The sequence below is a fragment of the Hyla sarda genome, chromosome 2 (assembly GCF_029499605.1).
Source record: "Hyla sarda isolate aHylSar1 chromosome 2, aHylSar1.hap1, whole genome shotgun sequence".
Taxonomy (NCBI): domain Eukaryota; kingdom Metazoa; phylum Chordata; class Amphibia; order Anura; family Hylidae; genus Hyla; species Hyla sarda.
The window spans coordinates 231,544,228-231,566,198 of record NC_079190.1 but is presented as its reverse complement, the minus strand read 5'-3'; the positions used below and the strand labels follow the sequence as shown (position 1 = coordinate 231,566,198).

The following is a 21,971-nucleotide window of genomic DNA, read 5'->3' as shown; positions in this document are numbered from 1 at the left end:
GCGGCACCACGCTATCATTACTGCACAGAGTGAGTTCGCTATGTGCGTAATGACGGGCGATAAAGGGGCAGGAGCAGAGTGACGTCATGGCTCCGCCCCTCATGACATCACGGCCCGTCCCCTTAATGCAAGTCTATGGCAGGGGGCGTGACAACCGCCACGCCCCCTTCCCATAGACTTGTATTGACGGGGGCGGGCCGTGACGTCACGAGGGGGCGGAGCCGTGACGTAACGATGCTCCGGCCCCTGTATTGCCTGTCATTACGTGCAGAGCGATCTCGCTCTGCGCAGTAATGATAGCGGGGTGTTGCAGCAGCGATCCCCGGGGTCCCCAGCAGCGGGACCCCGGCGATCTGACATCTTATTCCCTATCCTTTGGATAGGGGATAAGATGTCTAGGGGCGGAATACCCCTTTAAAATTAGAAGAAATGCATAAATAGTGGGAACTGCTGCTGTTATAGAATTAAATGAACAATGGTGGCCATCCAATCACTAAAAGTATATCAAAACATTAAAAGTCAATAGGGCATTGTGTTGAATCTATATAACAGAAGCAGTTCCCACTATATTTATGCATTTCTTCTAATATTAAGAGTGATAGAATTGTTTAATATTGTATAGCCAGACGTTAGCCACAAGGGCCCTGTGGCTTATCGGACAGCTATTTTATTGTGATTATTTAATAAATGTAATATTGAGTTACCATATCCAAAACTTGGAGCACTGTTATTTTTACTTTTATAATGTGGAATGGGCAATCTTTAAAAATAAATAAAAATAAATACCCTCCCGCTGGTTTACCCCTTTAAATGCTGAGGTCACTATTTACCACAGCTTAAATTGGCTTAACAACAGGATCAATTAAAGGGGTTGTCCGGCGAAAAACAAATTTATCCACCAACCACAGGTTTGGGGATAAAAGTCTCATGGCAGGGGTCCTTACTGCTGGGACCACCCATGATCTCCTGCCCACCACCCTGGCTCTCTGAGAGGAGCATGTGCTCCATTCATTCTCTATAGGAGTGCTGTACTTGGTCATCTCCGGTGCTGCCATGGAGAATTAAATGAGCACTGTCAGATACAAAAACTTGATATGTTGTAAAGCATGTATAACCAATAGGTTTTGCAATTGCTTTCATGAGAAGATTTTCAGTATTTCATACTAAAAAAAAAAAAAAAAAAGTCAGTCAAACAACTGCCCCCCCTGCCTGCTTGGACACATACTAGTCCTGCTGTGTCCATGCATCATCTATGTCATGGACACACTTCCTTGATTGACAGCTGTGAGCGCAGGGCTCATAGCTGGAGGAAAAATCCTCCCACTGTCAGCTTGTGTCCCGCTACTGTCAGTGAGGACAAGCTGGGAGTTGTAGTTTTGCTAATGCTAGGGGAGATGTGAGCATACAGCATACTGAGGGAGGGGGCGGAGACCTGCACAGTGAGGCCACGCCCCCTCCCTTTGGGAGGAATTCAGACTAGTGAGCTGAATTAAAAGTGTAATAAAAATAAAGGTGCTAGACACATAAAAATTAGATGTACATGGTCAGGATTAGGAACTGAGTGATATATTTAAAAAAAAGGGTTTTTTGTTGGATCTGAAGGGTACGATTTAATGGAGTGAGTGCAGTCTGTAGCACGTGCTCTTCTCAGAGAGCCAGGGCATCGGGCAGGAGATCGTGGGAGTCCTAGAGGCAAGGACCCCTGCAATCAGACACTTATCCCCAATCCTGTGGATAGGGGATAAGTTGTTTTTCGCTGGACTACCCCTTTAAGGCTAAGTTCACACTAGTGCTGGAGCTCCGTTTGGGAGCACTGTCCAAACTCCTTTCATACCGTAACTGTTCTGAATAATCCTTTTCACAATGGATACGAACGGGTCACACTCACTTTGAATAGGATCAGTCAGGTTTCCGTTGTTTTGCAGGATTTGCGCATGGGCATGCTGGGAGTTGTAGTTTTGCAACAGCTGGAGGCACCCTGGTTGGGAAACAATGCCTTAGTGATTGCCATAAAAAGGTGTATTGGTGGTCACTAGAGATGAGCGAACTTACAGTAAATTCGATTCGTCACGAACTTCTCGGCTCGGCAGTTGATGACTTTTCCTGCGTAAATTAGTTCAGCCTTCAGGTGCTCCGGTGGGCTGGAAAAGGTGGATACATTCCTAAGAAAGAGTCTCCTAGGATTGTATCCACCTTTTCCAGCCCACCGGAGCACCTAAAGGCTGAACTAATTTACGCAGGATAAGCCATCAACTGCCGAGCCGAGAAGTTTGTGACGAATCGAATTTACTGTAAGTTCGCTCATCTCTAGTGGTCACTAAGAGGTTAAACATGTTGACTTTTCAGGGTCTGTCCCCTGGCATGTCTACTCTTAGGATGCATTCACACCACGTTTTTTGCAATACAGTTCCCGTATATGTTTTCAATGTGAAAACCGTATGGAACCGTATTGAAAACCGTATGCATTGACTCTATTGAAAACCGTATGCCAAAAGATGCATCAGGTTGTGTCCGTTTTGCATCATGTATGGTTTTGTCAGTTTTTTTTGCTGTACCCAAAACCGTAGCCTACCACAGTTTTTGGTCCCGGTGAAAAACTGTTTTAAACCGTATACGTTTTTTTGTTTTTTTTTTAACATGGGAGTGAATGGAAACCGTATGTGCATACGGTTCCATCCGGGTTTCACCATATGGTTTTTGACTTTGCACTGGTTTTTTTTCTTGGAATTTCAATCAAACAAGTGAAACTTTATTCATAATGGACTGAAAAGTTAAAAATATATGTTTTTTTCTTTAAAAAACTGATGCAACCTGACATTTTTTAAACCGTATACGGTTTTTAACTGTATACGGGTTAAAATTTATACACGTTTTGATACAGTTTAGTCAGGTTTTGAGGAATCAGTTTTTCATCAAAAACCTGATACGGGAACTGTATTGCAAAAACGTGGTGTGAATGCACTTTTACTGGGGGAGATGTGTTATCAGTATATGGTCATTCATAGAATGGAGTGGAGTATATTGTCATTCATACAATGGAGTGGTGTACAGCTCTTCCCTGGATCCAGTCATCTCTCCTCTACTGACACTTACAATAGCTGTCACACAAGGAAAATGAGCTCCCTCCAAACAGGTCACTGATTGGCGGAGTAACACGTCAATCACCGCAGCACCCACTTTATAACTACATTTCCTATTGGCTGCTAGCCTCGCCGGTAAAGGCAGGTTTAAGGCGTGGACAGTGATTCGCTCCGCTATCTGTCAGTCAAGCAGAGGCGGGATGTTAAGCACCGTAGAGACATAATTGGTGGCCAGTGCTGTCTGTCATACGCCACACCCTTACCGGGAGATTCGGTACCGGTATATTACAGCGTATATTACCCACCTTTCTATGCAGGCCGTATTTAATATCCTCTCCTCGCCTTTCTTATATCAGCACCACCATTTTCTGTGATTCGTGACCCGAAAACCGAAGTCACCCGTGCACGTCTCCGGTCTATCCTCAAGCTCGTCGCCGGTTCCCTTAGTGATGCAGCGATAGTCGTGCTGAGAATTTAGCTGCCATTCCCATACCCCGCCCGGACCCGGGTCACCTGAGTCGGTGCACACTATCCTCCTGGCTGCGGTATTCCGGCAGCGCGCAGTTATACATACCGAAGACACCACCCCCTTTCGGGTGTTTCCTTCGTTTGCCTTCACACCCGCTTTTGGTTTCTCCGGTGTTGTTTCCGTCGCCCGAATGTTCGGACAAAGACCCGTCACGTGACGACGCCCGAGGGCTGAGACTGTCTTAAAGGGGCCGCGCCTAAGGGGGGGTGTGCAAGACACCCGGAGGAGTGGCATGCATGTGCAAGATGAATGTGTGGTGACCCGAGTGGCGTGATGCTGGAGCCCAGTAGGGATGGAATTGATCAGGATCCATCACCTGGTATCCGCACATAGAGGGCTGCACCGGGCACACATGTATGACAGGATTGCTAACAAACATTACTTCTTTAGGCCCTGTACACACCATATAGTGCGATTTTGATACCATACAATTTTTCCTGTCCATGGTAAAAAGAAACAAACAGATGTTTTCCACCAAGAGGATGTATGGCTGCTCTGTACCATGCTTTGCCCAGTGTCCTGTAGTCTCCAAAGTGAGGACCTCCAGCTGTTGCAACAGCTGGAGGCACCCTGATTGGGAAACAGTGATAGAGAATGCACTCTGTTAGATTCAGATATAATAAAGCACATGTGCCTGTGGGGTGAGTTACTTATGGTCGATCATCCTAGAAAACAATAGCACTAGTACTGTCAGATGTAAGGCTCAATTCACACATGGAAGATTTAATTTTTCTTTCTTGCTGTGCCCATAGATTTCTGCTGTGTGAATGTGCCCTCTCCTGCTTTCACATGTCATTCATATTTATATTTTATTTATTTTTGTTAGTCAAAACCTAGATTTGTATTTCCCTGCTTTGTACTCTTCCTCTGAGGCCATAATGTGATTAAAACACTAGAGGGCGCTTTTTCCTACTCAGAAGGGTTGTCCCCATGATAGGAAATAGCTCAACCATGTACAATTATTCTATAGCTGCGCATTTAATGCGTGCAGTCCAAATTGCAGCCCTTTGCCCCTGTGGCGAGAGCTGATTGTGAGGGGAGTTCCAGCAAACAGACTCCTGGTTATCAGTTTATTGTTGGGAACAGGAGCGTAACTATAGGGGGTGCAGAGGTAGCAATCACATCTGGGCCCTTGTGCCTGAGAGGGCCCCACAGCACATCTGCCTCATAAGAGACCAGAATTATAATTGACCCATGGGGCCCAGAAGTTACATGTTACTCCTCTGGTTAGGAAGCTGGCTTAGTTAAAGGGGTAATCTGGCCCAAAGACATCTTTTCCCCCTATGCAAAGGATAGGAGATAAGATGCCTGATTGTGGGGGTCCCGCTGCTGGGGACCCCTGCAATCTTTCATGCAGCACCCCGCTATCATCAGTTTACGGAGCGAACAGCGCTCCTGGTCTGATGAATCACGATCACGGGGCCGGAGTATCGGCCTCAGTACCTCAATGCAAGCTGCCACGCCCCCTCCCATAGGCTTGCATTGAGGGGGCGGAGTATGACATCACACAGGGGTGAAGCCGTGACGTCACGATACTCCGGCCCCGTGATCGTGATTCCTCAGACCCGGAGCGATGTTTGCTCCGGAGGCTGATGATAGCGGGATGATGCATGAAAGATTGCGGGGGTCCCCAGCGGCGGGACCCCGGCGATCAGGCATCTTATTCCCTACCCTTTGGATAGGGGATAAGATGTCTTGGGGCCGGAGGACCCCTTTAACCCCTTAAGGACGCAGGACGTAAATGTACGTCCTGGTGAGGTGGTACTTAACGCACCAGGACGTACATTTACGTCCTAAGCATAACCGCGGGCATCGGAGCGATGCCCGTGTCATGCGCGGCTGATCCCGGCTGCTGATCGCAGCCAGGGACCCGCCGGCAATGGCCGACGCCCGCGATCTCGCGGGCGTTCGCCATTAACCCCTCAGGTGCCGGGATCAATACAGATCCCGGCATCTGCGGCGGTTCGCGATTTAAATGAACGATCGGATCGCCCGCAGCGCTGCTGCGGTGATCCGATCATTCATAACGCCGCACGGAGGTCCCCTCTCCTTCCTCCGTGCGGCTCCCGGCGTCTTCTGCTCTGGTCTTTGATCGAGCAGACCAGAGCAGGAGATGACCGATAATACTGACGTGTTCTATGTCCTATACATAGAACAGATCAGTATTAGCAATCATGGTATTGCTATGAATAGTCCCCTATGGGGACTATTCAAGTGTAAAAAAAAATGTAAAAGTAAAAAAAAAGTGAAAAATCCCCTCCCCCAATAAAAAAGTAAAACGTCCGTTTTTTACCCCCAAAAAGCGTAAAAAACATTTTTTATAGACATATTTGGTATCGCCGCGTGCGTAAATGTCCGAACTATTAAAATAAAATGTTAATGATCCCGTACGGTGAACGGCGTGAACGAAAAAAAATTAAAAAAGTCAAAAATTCCTACTTTTTTAATACATTTTATTAAAAAAAAATTATAAAAAATTTATTAAAAGTTTTTTATATGCAAATGTGGTATCAAAAAAAAGTACAGATCATGTCGCAAAAAATGAGCCCCCATACCGCCACTTATATGGAAAAATAAAAAAGCTAGAGGTCATCAAAATAAAGGGATTATAAACGTACTAATTTGGTTAAAAAGTTTGTGATTTTTTTTAAGCGCAACAATAATATAAAAGTATGTAATAATGGGTATCATTTTAATCGTATTGACCCTCAGAATAAAGAACACACGTCACTTTTACCATAAATTGTACGGCGTGAAAACAAAACCTTCCAAAATTAGCAAAATTGCGTTTTTCGTTTTAATTTCCCCACAAAAATAGTGTTTTTTGGTTGCGCCATACATTTTATGATATAATGAGTGATGTCATTACAAAGGACAACTGGTCGCGCAAAAAACAAGCCCTCATACTAGTCTGTGGATGAAAATATAAAAGAGTTATGATTTTTAGAAGGCGAGGAGGAAAAAATGAAAACGTAAAAATTAAATTGTCTGAGTCCTTAAGGCCAAAATGGGCTGAGTCCTTAAGGGGTTAAAGGAAATGTGCAGTAAAATAAACTTATCCTCTATCTGCAGGATAGGGGATAAGTGTCTGATCGCGGAGGGTCCGACCTCTGGGACCCCCCTGCGATCTCCCAAACTGGGCCCCGGCATTGCTGCGCTGTGTGACCAGACACGTATTAGCTGGCGCACAGCACGGCATTGATGGGTCCCCGTTCGGGAGATCACAGGGGGGTCCCAGCGGTCGGATCCTCCGTGATCAGACAATTATCCCATATCCTGCAGTTGTCCTTTAACTGGGTTGTCCACACATTAGAGAATATCCAACCACACATGGTGTCTCTGAACTCAGGCAGTTCTCCAAATTCTCACATATGGGTGTAAACACAATGGCCCTCATTTACTAAGAAAATCGGGTTGTAAGTCTATGTTGCTTTCTTACCCGACTGCTTTTTTCCCCTGGTATTTATTATTATGTCGCATCCTGTTTGTCGCACGTGGGTTTTGTTGGTTTTGGTTTCCAACTCCTCTGAGCTGTTGGGAAAAAATCCACAACAATTCAACAAATTTGGGTTGGAAACCTTTATAAATACGTGGAAAAGCTCAGAAATGTCGGGTTATGCCCCTTTTTGGGGTTTGGGAGAATCCACATCGGGTCCGTCGGGAAAAAATGTTGCATCGTGTCGCAGACTGGCGCACGATGTCTGCGACATGGCGCAGACAAAGATGCGACAAAAAAAACCAACAAAAGAGGTCGGGTTTAGAATAGTAAATGAGGGCCAATCTGGTTGCGTTGCATTGGGGTTTCTAACTGCATGAGGTCAGTTTGCAATAGTAAATAATGGAAGAAATTCACTGCAGCATTGGAAAACTGCAAAGCAACATGATTGTGTTTCAATCCTAAGGCCGGGTTCACACTACGGAATTTATGATCGAAATTCCGCATGAATATTCTGCTTGGAAATTCGGCTGCAGTAGATTATTATTCATTTCAATGGGATTGTGCTGTAATGTGCTGACGGTTGGAAATGCCGATATCGGCAACCGCAGAAATATTGAACCTGTTCAATGGGGGGGGGGGAATTATCAAAGCTATCTATTTACCGCATCAATATAGACCAACCTACAAAGCTTAAAACCAGTCTATTGTGTGCCTCATTTATCAAAAGTCACATGGCTCTTGATAAATTCTGCGCACAGACTTCGGGATCTACGGTTTAGATCAGGCAAAGGCAACCTTCGGCACTGCTGATGTTTTGGACTACATCTCCCATGATGCTCTTTCAGCCAAAATGCTGCCAAAGCATCATGGGAGATGTAGTCCAAAACATCAGCAATGCCGAAGGTTGCCTATGCCTGGTTTAGACTGTACTTAACCCTTTAAGGACCAAGCGGTTTTCAGTTTTTGCACTTTCGTTTTTTCCTCCTTACATTTAAAAAATTTTAACAAAATTTTGCAACTAAAAAACCATATGATGGCTTTTTTTTGGGCCATCAATTATACTTTGTAATTACATCAGTAATTTTACCCAAAAATCTACAGTGAAACGGAAAAAAAAATCATTGTGCGACAAAATAGAAGAAAAAAATGCCATTTTGTAAATTTTTTGGGCTTCCGTTTCTACGCAGTACATTTTTCGGTAAAAAGTACACCTTAACTTTATTCTGTAGGTCCATACGATTAAAATGATACCCTACTTATATAGGTTTGATTTTGTCGTACTTCTGGAAAAAATCATAACTACATGCACGAAAATTTATACGTTTAAAAATGTCCTCTTATGACCCCTATAACTATTTAATTTTTCCACGAACAGGGCGGTATGAGGGCAAATTTTTTTTTTTATGGTATAAAAAGTAACCAAAAATACGCTATTTTGGACTTTGGAATTTTTTTTGCGTGTACACCATTGACCGTGCGGTTTAATTAACAATATATTTTTATGGTTCTGACATTTACGCACAATACCACATATGTTTGTTTTTATTCACACACTTTTTTTTAAATGGGAAAAAGGGGGTGATTCAGATTTTTTTAGGGAAGTGGTTAAATCACATTTATTAACTTTTTTTTACTTTTTGTTATGCAGTGTTATAGCCCCTTCTAGGGGCTGTAACATTGCATACACTGATTGCAGGCACTGTTCAATGCATTGATCAGTGTTTTCAATGCCGATCGGACAGCCGGGAAGAAGGTAAGACATCTCCCACTGTCCTCTCAGCTGTTCGGGATGTCTCGATTTCAACGCGACAGTCCCGAACAGCTCCGCTGAGCTAGCCGTATGGATTTTTCCGGTTTTAGACCCCGCAATCAACTTTGAGGGTGAATACCGGACATCAGCCCGATCGGCATTGTCCGGTATTAGCCACAGGTCCTGGTTGCTGTTAGCAAGATATGAAGCGTGCTCAGCTTCTGAGCGTGCTTCACAGATCGGGAGCCGGCCACGGATGTAATTATACGTCCGTGGTCATAAAGGGGTTAAAACTGCTTCAGCATGGTCTGACATTTCAGGGTACTTTCGTGCGATGCGACTTTTCGCTGAAAAATCGCTATTGATAAATTCAACACCAATACATTTTCCCGTCTAAAATAGCCTTGAATGCATCATGTACTAAAAATCATGTAGGAAAAGTTTAGAAACATATTTAGACTGCGACTTTCTGTGCAACAATTTTAGATGGGGAAAAAACAGTCTAAATCCTTTGATAAATACCCCCCAATGTTTCTGCAGATTGCTCTTGGAAATGCTTTGCTGTCTATGAAGACAGCACTTTTCTAAGTGGTCCTAGCGCCGCTGAGTCAAGTAATTGTGCGGAATGTATTTTACAGCAGACATTTCGCACATGTTCTCCATGTGAACATGGCCTAAAGGCTTTCCCAAGTGGATCAATGGGGTATCCCACCAGAAAAACACATTTTCTAAATGCAATAGTAAGACTAAATTTAGTTTGTTAATTTGTTTTCCCTTAGTCTCCTCGGCAGCACAATATGGGGGTGTCTCCGCCCCTGTGAGCCAATAGGAAGAGGGAATTTTTAATAAAAAATGAATTAGGCACCTCCCCTAGAACCCATAAAAGGACCTCACCTAGCTAAGGACAGTGAGTTGATTCTAAAGTAAGAAATATATATATATATATATATATATATATATATATATATGGAGGCAAGCTTGTGCTGCCGAGGAGACTAAGGGAAAACAAATTAACATACTAATTCCCCTAATGGGGAAATAGCAAGTATAACCCCATTAGGGAGGGCCCACCTGCCGGGCAGAATTCAAACTAGATCTAGCAAAAGAGGTTTAGATAGATAAAAAAAAAGTATCTACCCTGTAATGTCTAATAAAGGTTAATGGAGTACTCCACATAGCTGATTGACAAATCTGTTCTAAAGGAATGGAACTTCGCTCCGCCCATGATGTAGAAACTGACCTAGAAGAATGGGCCTTCATGAATTGAGGTGGAATAAGATTTTTAGAACTATAAAAAAGTTCAATACATTCACAGATCCACAGAAACCTTCTGTGGTCTTGAAATATAGGAATATGAAAGTAGGCGTCCTTGAGGTCTAGGGACGCTATGAAGTCATCTTTAAGAAGAATTGACTGAACTGATTTTATGGTTTCCATATGGAAACTTTTTTTTTTTACAATAAATTGATTTAGATAGTAGAGGTCTATGATTAATCTCCATTTGTCTCCTGGTTTGGGGACCAAGAAGACCGGAGAATATACCCCTTTGCCTCTTTCCAGTGGGGGAACAGGCTCTACGGCAGAAGACTGGATCAGATCTAGAATGGATCTTTTAAGAATAGTTTGTTTGGTTGGATTGAGTCTCTGAGAAATCAGAAATCTTTCCGGAGGGAAAGAAATGAGAGAGAGGGCATAGCCTCTCTTGATGATGTTCAGGACCCATAAATCTTTTAGTTCTTGCCAAACTGGAAAAAAAAATTTCAGCCGCCCACCCACTGGTCTGCAAGTCAGAATTCTGGCTCCTTTGTTGAGCTTCTGGACTTGGGGGCACCCCTTCTAGAGGAACCAGATCCTCTACCACGTCCCGAGTAACGGGACTGTCTAAATCTTTGTGGTGATCTCTCCTTTCTGGATTGGTAGTTACGGCCACGAAAGGATCTCTCTGTGAGAGGAAGACTCTTCCCTTTCTTATCGGACAACTCTTCCATTATTGTATCCAATTTGGCCCCAAAAAGTTTCCCTGGAACGTACTCCATATTACACAGTTGATATTTTGATGAATTATCAGCAGGCCAAGGTCTGATCCATAGAGCCCTCGTAGCAGAAAAAGAGAGGGACATAGCACATGCAGCAAATTTTAGTTGCTGATAGTTGGCATCATAAAGGTAATCCAGAAAGATCTATAGTGCAAAATAACTTATGGGGCTTCCCGCGATCTTCGGTACGGGCCACGGCAATATACAGGAAAGGGGGTGTTCCGTCCCCGCATGACGCGGCGGCCGACACGCTCCCTCCATGAATCCCATAGAGATACATGGAGGGGGAGTGTCTGCCGCGGCCCCGTCCAGGAGATCCCGGGGGGCCTCAGCGCTCAGACCCCCCACGATCTATAACTTATCCCCTATGCTTTGGATAGGGGATAAGTTATTTTGCGCTGGAGTACTCCTTTAACATTTTTAAAGGAGCGAAGAATGTCGCTTCTGTTTACCCCAGAATCAATATTGTCTTGAATTTGTGCAAGCCACTTCTTTAATCCACGTATAACCTCAAAAGAGGCTATACCAACAGAAGCCTGACTAGATGCTGTAGTATAAGACCTTTGAAGGGTTACCTCAAGACGGCGATCCATGGGGTCCTTTAGGCTTGACCCGTCATCAGACGGTAGAATAGTTCTTTTAGAAAGTTTAGAAATAGCAAAATCTACCTTGGAAGGAGAGATCCAAGGCTTAGATTTTTCCTTATCTATAGGAAAAAGGGTTTTAAACCGACGGTTCAAGACTGGAGCCCTTTCCGGATTTTCTCATTCAGATTTAAATAGCTCTAAGATGAAGTCATCCACTGGAAAAGTCCTAGGGCCTTCTGCGGGCAGACACTCGGCCTGCACCGCTTTAATAAATCTATTAATTCTTTCTAAGGGAAAATAATTTTCCCCATGTTCTTCCTCCTCCTCCTCTTCAGAAGATGATCCCGCCTCATCTACGATCTTAAATTCTTCATCAGAATGTATAATAACCGGTTGCTCACGTCTGGACTGATGGCGGGGGAGAAGGAGCTAAGGAATCTTTAATTTCTTTTATAGATTTGGACATAAATTCCTTAACCCATACAAACATGTCCTGTATATTGGGTTCTTGGCTAGGAGGAAGTTTAGGGCGACATAACTGACATGGTGTTCTACAAGAGGAACACTCAAGATGTCTGTTTCTGGCTAGATTTACCACCAGACTCCCTACGACCCCCAGAACCACTGGACTCCATAGAAGACATCTGTAGGATAAGGAAAAAAAATGTATATAACAAGGAAAATAATGTAAACATATAAAGGGATAAGGGGAGAAAAAAGCAAAAACAGCTCTCAAAGGAGAAACACAGGTGCACAAACACTGCAGCAAGCCTGAACCTCAGGGAGAGACTGAGCCTAGCACAGAGGCTCCTTATATGTGGCTAATACTGGGTTAATTAACCCCGCCCCTCCCAGGGAGGAAAGACCCGGAAGTAAAACATTGAAAGGCAGCAGCCTTAACAAAACATATATAGAATGGTGAAAAGTAGAAATAAATAGAAGTACTTAGCTGATGCTAGCTTTTGCAGTGAATATAAATTAATCTTCGCATTATCCCCGTAATGCCGCCAACTCCTAAGCCATGCCCCACGGAAAAGGCTAAACCGGATAGCAAAATCCGCAATCCAGATGGATCCGGCGGCAGAAGATAATACAGGTCCGGCTCACAAGGACAGAAAAAAACTCACTGTCCTTAGCTAGGTGAGGTCCTTTTATGGGTACTAGGGGAGGTGCCTAATTAATTTTTTATTAAAAATTCTCTTGTCCTATTGGCTCACAGGGGCGGAGACCCCCCCCCATATTGTGCTGCCGAGGGACGACAGGGTAGGCTACGTTTCCACTTGTTTTTTTTTTCTGGCCAGAAAAAATAAAAAAATGGCAGAAAAAACGGCACAGCATTTTCCTGCATTTTTTTTTCCGGCGTTTTTCCTTTGTGTGGAAAAATGCATTTTTGGCCGCTTTGGCGTTTTTTTAAAGAATTTTGTTGGGTACAAAAAAAAAACAAAAACAAAGGATGCTGTGGGAATGGAAAAAATTGTATTTAACGAAATTCATCTTTTTTAAAATTAAATTTTTATTTTAATATTTTTTTATTTTAAAACAAGGACCAATTTATGTAAGCGGGCAGGGACCTAAAAATTTAGCCAACAATATTAGATATGTATAAAAGGGCCATTTTTTTGTAAAAATTTTATTTTTTATAATTAATTTTGTGAAACTTTTCATTAGTTTTTCCTCTGCAGCACTAGGCGTGGGTGGGATATAGGGAATGGAAAATCGAAAAATTATGAAACTTTTGTAACTTGGACGAGTGCTCATTGAGACTGTGATATTTTTTCTTTTCTGTAGTTATTCTTTGATGTATATTATCTCGAGCCTTGTATTCAAAATCTGTTAATAAAATAAATAAATAATTATGTATTTTAATTATGTGTTTAATAAAGTGTGTGTGGGTTTTTTACTTATTTAAACTTTATTTCTTTATTTTTCAAATTTTATAGGTACTACTACTACTCCCAGCATGGAACAGACTGTTCCATGCTGGGAGTAGTAGTACCTGGACTAATAGACAGATTGCCCTGGGTGCCATTTCTGAAACCTGTTGCAATCCTCCTGCATAATCTGTAGAAGCCGGCGGCACAGCTGCACTTTTCCGCTCCCCTGCCCGGCACTGTATTCTCTGTGATGTGAAGTTCTCTTTACATCACAGATTCATATTTGCCAGTCAGAGCAGTGATGGCCAGATGGTGTCAGCCAATCACCGCTCTCAGCGGCACATACGAATCTATGATGTGAAGATAACTTCACATTACAGAAGTAGTGCGGGCAGGGAACCAGAGAAGTGTGGCGTGCCGCCTGCTTCTATAGCTTATACAGGAGGATCGCAATGGGTGTCAGAAGTGACACCTGCTGCGATCTGTCTATTAGTGCAGGCACTACAGCACCCAGCATGGAGCAGAGTGTGCTCCATGTTGGGAGCAGTAGTACCTGCAGTTAAGGACAGATCACAGTGGGTGTCACTCCTGACACCTGCTGTGATCGTCTTTCATCTGTCTGAGATCCGGAGCGGCTTTCTTCTGCACTCCGCATCTCTGTACTATACAGCCGGCCAGTAATGTGAATATAAATTCACATCACTGATTCATATTTGCCAGCCAAGAACTTCACATCGTAGAGAAGTATAGTGCCAGGCAGGGGAGCGGAGAAGTGCAGCTGTGCCGACCGCTTCTATAGATTATAGAGGATCGCAACAGGTTTTAGAAGTGACACCCATGGCGATCTGTCTATTAGTCCAGGTACTACTACTCCCAGCATGGAACAGTCTGTTCCATGCTGGGAGGAGTAGTAGTACCTAAAAAATAAAATAAAAAAACTCACACTTTATTAAACACATAATTAAAATACATTACTAATAAAAAGTTTCACAAAAGGAATTATAACAAATATATTATTTTTACAATTAAATGGATCCTTTATACATTTTTTATATTGCCGGCAACATTTTTATGTCCCTGCCCGTCCATATAAATTGGTCCCTGTTTAACGAAATTTATATTCTTTGGAAAAAAATTTTTACAAATTTTTAAAGGGGTACTCTGGGGAAATAAACCCATAGCCCATCCTTTCCTTCTCACCAACCTATGTATTTGTCTAAATATTCATTAGCTATATACAGCAGTTTCCCTCTTTCAGCTGTCACATGCAGGAAATGAGAGAAAAATTTAATTCTCAAATCCACCTTGTGTTGGTGTAAACCCCTCACTGGAGACTAGCCCCCACCGATCAGGACAACACCATCTGATTTCTGTCTTATTTCTGTTTGGTCTAGAGCTCTGGCTGTACAGCCACACCTCCGCCCCTGTGTGAGCTGTGAGAGAAAAGCAGTGAAGATTCTTAGTCACAACTGAGCACATAGCTGCTGTTTTTTTTTTTACTGAATATCTAATCACTGGCTTCTGCTTTTCAGAGCACAGCAAGATTTATTGCTGGAGGAAGGATAGTCTGAAAGAAGAGACGTACAGTGTGTGTGTGAGCTGAAGTGTAAGCATGCACACAGATAGTGAAAGCAGTTGGCCTGCAGCTATTACACAGAGCTGCACTGACTTCTGGGAGTTGTAGACTGTGCTGCAAACAAAGAAAAATGTATTTAGGAGACATCAGGGGCCAAAGAAGCTACCAAAACCACATGAATAACTACAGGGGACACGGCGGTTTTGGGACATTTTTATTTTTCTTAACTTCCCTGGAGTACCCCTTTAAATAAAAAAATTTCCATCTCTACTGTTTTTTTTTTTTTTTTTAATGGTACCCTACGAAATTTATTTTAAAAAAAAGGTATCTCCATCCCTTTTTTGGCTCGCTAAAGTCCAAAAAAGAATAAAAACCGCTTGCAAAAATGCCAAAGTTAAAACCCACATGGTGTTTTCCCTGGCATTTTTTCACTCTCATAGACTTCTATGGGAGAGAAACGACAAGATTTTCCCGAAAAAAACGCCAAAGTCTCAACAAGTGGTCGTTTTTAAAAAATACCTAGCTAACATCTGGCCACAGCGTTGTTTTTTTTACGGCAGAATGAGAGTTTTTATTGGCGTTTTTGCAAAAAAAAAAAAAAAGGTGGAAACTTAGCCTAAGGCTGAGTTTCCCCATGGCAAATTTTTGAAAAACTGCCACTGTCGTTTTTTTAGCGAAAGCCAGAAGTGGATTTAATAGGAAATATAATGGAAAGATATAAGCAGGACTTATACTTGCTTGCTTGATTGTAAGATAAGTTTTTTTTTATAGGAGAAAACTGCAGAAAAAGACAGCCTAGTCTTAAGATCAAGGTTGTTTTATATTCAAGCTTTAAAGAGTACCTGTCACCAAACTAGGTGACTCTGTTCTGTTTCCTGCGCAAGTCATACGGTTAGTTTGGTCTCCTTCCGGCCTGGCAGGAGACCAAATTAAGGAAGTGCATGTGGGGCATGGAGAGGCACAGCTCTCGCAGGCTTCAGTGATGTCGCGCCTACTGGGGAACGCCCACTTTCTCCTGCCAGGAGCTCACACAATGTGAGCAGGGGAAAGGTATGATACAGAGCTTTTTAAAGCTTGGAAAAATTTTTAAAAGGTAGGAGGGGTGTTAGGAGTAGTTAAGGAATATAATCTGAGTTGGTTTAGAAAATATGGTTTGATGACAGGTACTCTTTAAGGGCCGTGCCGGCAAAATATATTTCATACATTACTAAGTGGCGGCAACCCGTCTCCAGTGCGCACCTCTCCAGTGCTGGGAGGAAGTGATCTTTGACTTGATGATAAAACGTCCTACCAGCGCTCTATGGTACAGCTGCATGGGAGACAGAAGGCTGAATACAGGTATACATGAGGCCAGGTATAAATACAGTGAGGCAAAAAAGTATTTAGTCAGCCACCAATTGTGTTCTCCCACTTAAAAAGATGAGAGAGGCCTGTAATTTTCATCATAGGTATACCTCAACTATGAGAGACATAATGAGGAAAAAAAAAATCCATAAAATCACATTGTCTAATTTTTAAAAGAATTTATTTTCAAATTATGGTGGAAAATAAGTATTTGGTCAATAACAAAAGTTCATCTCAATACAATGTTATATACCCTTTGTTGGCAATGACAGAGGTCAAAGTTTTCTGTAAGTCTTCACAAGGTTTTCACACACTGTTGTTGGTATTTTGGCCCATTCCTCCATGCAGATCTCCTCTAGAGCAGTGACATTTAGGGGCTGTCGCTGGACAACACGGACTCACTCGAAAGGTTTTCTATGGGGTTGAGATCTGGAGACTGGCTAGGCCACTCCAGGACCTTAAAATGCTTCTCACGAAGCCACTCCTTCATTGCCAGGGCGTTGTGTTTGGGATCATTGTCATGCTGAAAGACCCAGCCACGTACCATCTTAAATGCCCTTGCTGATGGAAGGAGGTTTTCACTCAAAATCTCATGATACATGGTCCCATTCATTCTTTCCTTTACACAGATCAGTCATCCTGGTCCCTTTGCTGAAAAACACCTCCAAAGCATGACGCTGCCACCCCCATGCTTCACAGTAGGTATGGTGTTCTTTGGATGCAACTCAGCATTCTTTCTCCTCTAAACAGGACGAGTTGAGTTTTTACCAAAAAGTTCTACTTTGGTTTCATCTGACATTCTCCCAGTCCTCTTCTTGATCATCCAAATGGTCTCTAGCAAACTTCAGATGGGCCCGGACATGTACTGGCTTAAGCAGGGGGACACGTCTGGCACTGCATGATTTGAGTCCCTGGCAGTGTAGTGTGTTACGGATGGTAACCTTTGTTACTTTGGTCCCAGCTCTCTGCAGGTCATTCACTTGGGCCGCCCGTGTGGTTCTGGGATTTTTGCTTACCATTCTTGTGATCATTTTGACACCACGGGTTGAGATCTTGTGTGGAGCCCCAGATCAAGGGAGATTATCATTGGTCTTATATGTCTTCCATTTTCTAATAATTGCCCCCACAGTTGATTTCTTCACACCAAGTTGCTTGCCTATTGCAGTTTCAGTCTTCTCAGCCTGGTGCAGGTCTACAATTTTGTTTCTGGTGTCCTTGGACAGCTCTTTGGTCTTGATCATAGTGTAGTTTGGAGTGTGACTGTTTGAGGTTGTGGACAGGTGTCTTTTATACTGATAAGTTCAAACAGGGGCCAATAATACAGGTAGCAAGTAGTGTTGCTCGCGAATATCGCATATTCGCGAATTCGCGAATTTCGCGAATATAGCGCTATATATTCGTAATTACGAATACTCGTTTTTTTTTTCACAGTACACATCACAGTGATCATCCCTCTCTGCTTCCAGCTTGTGTGATGTAAAGAAGGCTCTAATACTACTGTGTGAGTTTGGCATGCGAAAATTCGCATATGCGAAAATTAGCATATGCGAATTTTCGCGTATGCTAATTTTGTATATGTTAATTTTCTCATATGTTAATTTTCGCATATGCGAAAATAAAACGAGAATATTAAGAATATGCGAATATTCGCGAATATATGACGAATATTCGTCCATATATTCGCGAATATTCGCGAATTCGAATATGGCCTATGCCGCTCAACACTAGTAGCAAGTGGAGGACAGAGGAGACTCTTAAAAGAAGAAGTTACAGGCCTGTGAGAGCCAGATATCTTGCTTGTTTGTAGGTGACCAAATACTTATTTTTCACCATAATTTGCAAATAAATTCTTAAAAAATCAGACAATGTGATTTTATGGATTTTTTTTCTCATTAGGTCTCTCATAGTTGAGGTATACCTATGGTGAAAATGACAGGTCTCATCTTTTTAAGTGGGAGAACTTGCACAATTGGTGGTATATATACAGTGGGGATCAAAAGTTTGAGGACCCCAGGTAAAAATTTGTATTAATGTGCATAAAGAGCATAAAAGCTTCCCTCATTTAGGACGCTTGTATGTCCTAATAGTTTGGCAGCAGGTAGTGGAAATGCTCCCATAGTTTTGAATATTAACTGTGTGGGGTACTCCACTGGCCAGTGTTCCGGCTGCGTTCGAAACATTTAGTTCCATACGCGGTGCGCACGCTGCGGTGGTCGGCCATCACGCCCCCTCCCATAGACTTACATTGAGGGGGTGATGCCTGACGTCACGAGGGGGTGTAGCTGACCACCGCAGTGTGCTCAACGCGTTCTGAACTAAATGTTACGAACGCAGCCGGAACACTGGCCAGTGGAGTGCCCCTTAAACCCCTTAAGGACTCAAGACTTTTTCCGTTTTTGCACTTTCGTTTTTTCCTCCTTACCTTTTAAAAATCATAACCCTTTCAATTTTCCACCTAAAAATCCATATTATGGCTTATTTTTTGCGTTGTCAATTCTACTTTGCAGTGACCATGCAGATCTCCTCTAGAGCAGTGACATTTAGGGGCTGTCGCTGGGCAACACGGACTCCCTCGAAAGGTTTTCTATGGGGTTGAGATCTGGAGACTGGCTAGGCCACTCCAGGACCTTGAAATGCTTCTCACGAAGCCACTCCTTCGTTGCCAGGGCGGTGTGTTTGGGATCATTGTCATGCTGAAAGACCCAGCTACGTACCATCTTCAATTTTCCACCTAAAAATCCATATTATGGCTTATTTTTTGCGTTGTCAATTCTACTTTGCAGTGACATTAGTCATTTTACCCAAAAATGCACGGCGAAACGGAAAAAAAAATCATTGTGCGACAAAATCGAAAAAAAAACGCCATTTTGTAAATTTGGGGGCTTCCATTTCTACGCAGTGCATATTTTGGTAAAAATTACACCTTATCTTTATTCTGTAGGTCCATACGGTTAAAATGATACCCTACTTATATAGGTTTGATTTTGTCGTACTTCTGGAAAAAATCATAACTACATGCAGGAAAATTAATAAGTTTAAAATTGTCATCTTCTGACCCCTATAACTTTTTTATTTTTCCACGTACAGGGCGGTATGAGGACTCATTTTTTGCGCCGTGATCTGAAGTTTTTATCGGTATGATTTTTGTTTTGATCGGACTGTTTGATCACTTTTTATTCATTTTTTAATGGTATAAAAAGTGACCAAAATACGTTTTTTTGGACTTTGGAATTTTTTTGCGCGTACACCATTGACCGTGCGGTTTAATTAATGATATATTTTTATAGTTCGGACATTTACGCATGCAGCGATACCACATATGTTTATTTATTTATTTTTTTTACACTGTTTTATTTTTTTTATGGGAAAAGGGGGGTGATTCAAACTTTTATTAGGGAAGGGGTTAAATGACCTTTAACACTGCACACACTGATCTCTCATCCTGATCACAGACGTGTATTAACACGCCTGTGATCAGTGTTATCGGCGCTTGACTGCTCCTGCCTGGATCTCAGGCACGGAGCAGTCATTCGTCGATCGGACACAGAGGAGGCAGGTAAGGGCCCTCCCGGTGTCCGGTCAGCTGTTCGGGACGCCGCGATTTCACCGCGGCGGTCCCGAACAGCCCGACTGAGCAGCCGGGTCACTTTCACTTTAGAAGCGGCGGTCAACTTTGACCGCCGCTTCTAAAGGGTTAATACCGCACATCGCCGCGATCGGCGATGTGTGGTATTAGCCGCGGGTCCCGGCCGTTGATGAGCGCCGGGACCGACGCGATATGATGTGGGATCGCGGCGCAATCCTGCTTCATATCGCGGAAGCCGGCGCAGGACGTAAATATACGTCCTGCGTCGTTAAGGGGTTAAGGAAATAGACCATTTATATTTTTGTGTCTTCTTTTTTCCTCGTCTTCTAAAAATCATAACTCTTATCTTTCCATCCACAGACCCACCTGAGGGCTTGTTTTTTGCGTGACCAGTTGTACTTTGTTATGACATCACTCACTTTACCATAAAATGTACGACAAAGCCAAAAAATTATTATTTGTGTGAGGAAATTGAAAACAAAACTGAAATTTAGCAAATTTAAGAGGTTTTGTTTTGACGCTGTACACTTTATGGTAAAAATTACATCCTATATGAGGCCACCTCCGCGTGGTGGATTAGGGGGACACGTTTTGATCAATAAGTGCGCTAAGAGCCTCCATTTTGTTGACCAAGTGTGCTGCTGCCATTTTCTTTCTTTCTTTACATGTTAAAAATTACATGTTTTCTTTACTATATGGGTCAATATGATTAAAATGATACCCATGATTATATACTTTTCTATTATTTTACTACTTTACTAATTTTCATGCATAATTCAGTGCAGAAATTCTGCAGTGCGAAACCGGCCTTAGGGTCCGTTCACACGGGTGGATTACCTGCAGAATTTCCAAAGCGTATTTGCTGTGGAAAATCCACAGCGGATTCTACTACCATTGACTTCAATGGGTCCAAAGGAGAATCTGCAAATCCATTGCTGACCCATTGAAGTCAATGGTAGCAAAATCTGCAGCAGAATTTCCGCAGCAAATACGCTGTGGAAATTCCACAGGTAATCCACTAGTGTGAACATACCCTTATAGGGATTAGTAGAACAATTTTAAGCAAACTAATTTTCCTTCAAACAGTTCTAACAAAACCTATACAGAACAAAGGTAAGATGTAATTTTAACCATAAAGTGCACTGCGTATAAACAAAAAGTGGCAAAATTGTGGTGTTTTTGTGCAGTTTTGCTCCACCCATTGGTTGGTTGGTTTGACACTTGCTACAAGTATATTTTTTCATCACCATGTTTATGCACTTCACTGCTGGATTTATGGATTTTATATTTTTGTACTAAATAAATGTAGAATTTTACTCCGAACCAAGGAGTGCTGAACCATTTTCTTTGTTCTATTAGAGGTTTTTTAAAGTTTGTGCAGTGACACAGGTGAGCTGTTTACTCCTCATATGCTATATTGCCGCACACATTCTTTTCTTTGGCTTCACCAGGTTTTGAGGTTAAATGAGTGGTCATAATAAGTACAAATGGTCTCGCATAAAACGAGCCATCATATGGCCCAATAGGTGGACCAGTTAAAGGGGTACTGAGCCAAAATTAATTTATTCTATATCCACTCCTCACTCAAAGCGCGGTCTCATTCCGGAGATCCCAGGGGGTCCCAGCAGTTGACTGCGATCAGCTACTTATCCCCTATCCTATGGATAGGGGATAAGTTAATTTTGGCTGCAGTACCAATTTAAAGACTTATGGCTATTTAAAGGTGATGAGAAAAAAAAAAAGAATGCAAAATTAAAAAAATTGCTGTGTCCTCAAGAGGTTAAGAATCCTTAGATGGTGATTTTTGCTATGAACCTGTAGCATTTACTCAGCACTTTATTGCAGATTTTGACTTCCCTTTGAAGTTAATAGGGAACATCTTCGGTAAATCAGCAGTGTTTCCCCCAGCAAAATTGTTAATCCACACCAGAGTTCAATTTTTTGCGGATTTCTTCCACATGTGTGGATGAGACTGTTTAAATCTTATCCACTTGACTGCTACTGAAAAACGTGTGAGAAATCTGCAACAAATACACAATGCATAAAGACATTTTCCGTTAAATGGGTATTCCAGGAATTTCTTTTATTTGACTATGCTACAGGGGCTGTAAAGTTAGTGTAGTTCATAATATCTGTACCTGTATGTGACGGTTTTCTCACAATTCTTATG

The 21,971-nt window shown here is 42.5% G+C and overlaps 1 protein-coding gene across 7 annotated transcripts in view; it reads right to left on the bottom strand.

Annotated features, from left to right (window-relative positions):
- Positions 1-21,971, bottom strand: part of ZBTB8A (zinc finger and BTB domain containing 8A) — a 66,048-nt gene that overhangs the window by 20,188 nt on the left and 23,889 nt on the right. The window contains exons 1-2 of one of the 7 annotated variants that reach the window (XM_056556539.1): positions 3,386-4,087; positions 1,889-1,978 (exon numbers count right to left, since the gene is read on the bottom strand). The exons of 1 other annotated variant lie outside the window; for it this stretch is intronic. The gene's annotated coding sequence lies outside the window, so the exon portion shown is untranslated. Of the gene's footprint in view, positions 1-1,888; positions 1,979-3,385; positions 4,088-21,971 lie in introns of those variants that run through there. 5 more of the 7 variants (XM_056556536.1, XM_056556537.1, XM_056556540.1 and 2 more) reach the window with 5 other exon arrangements.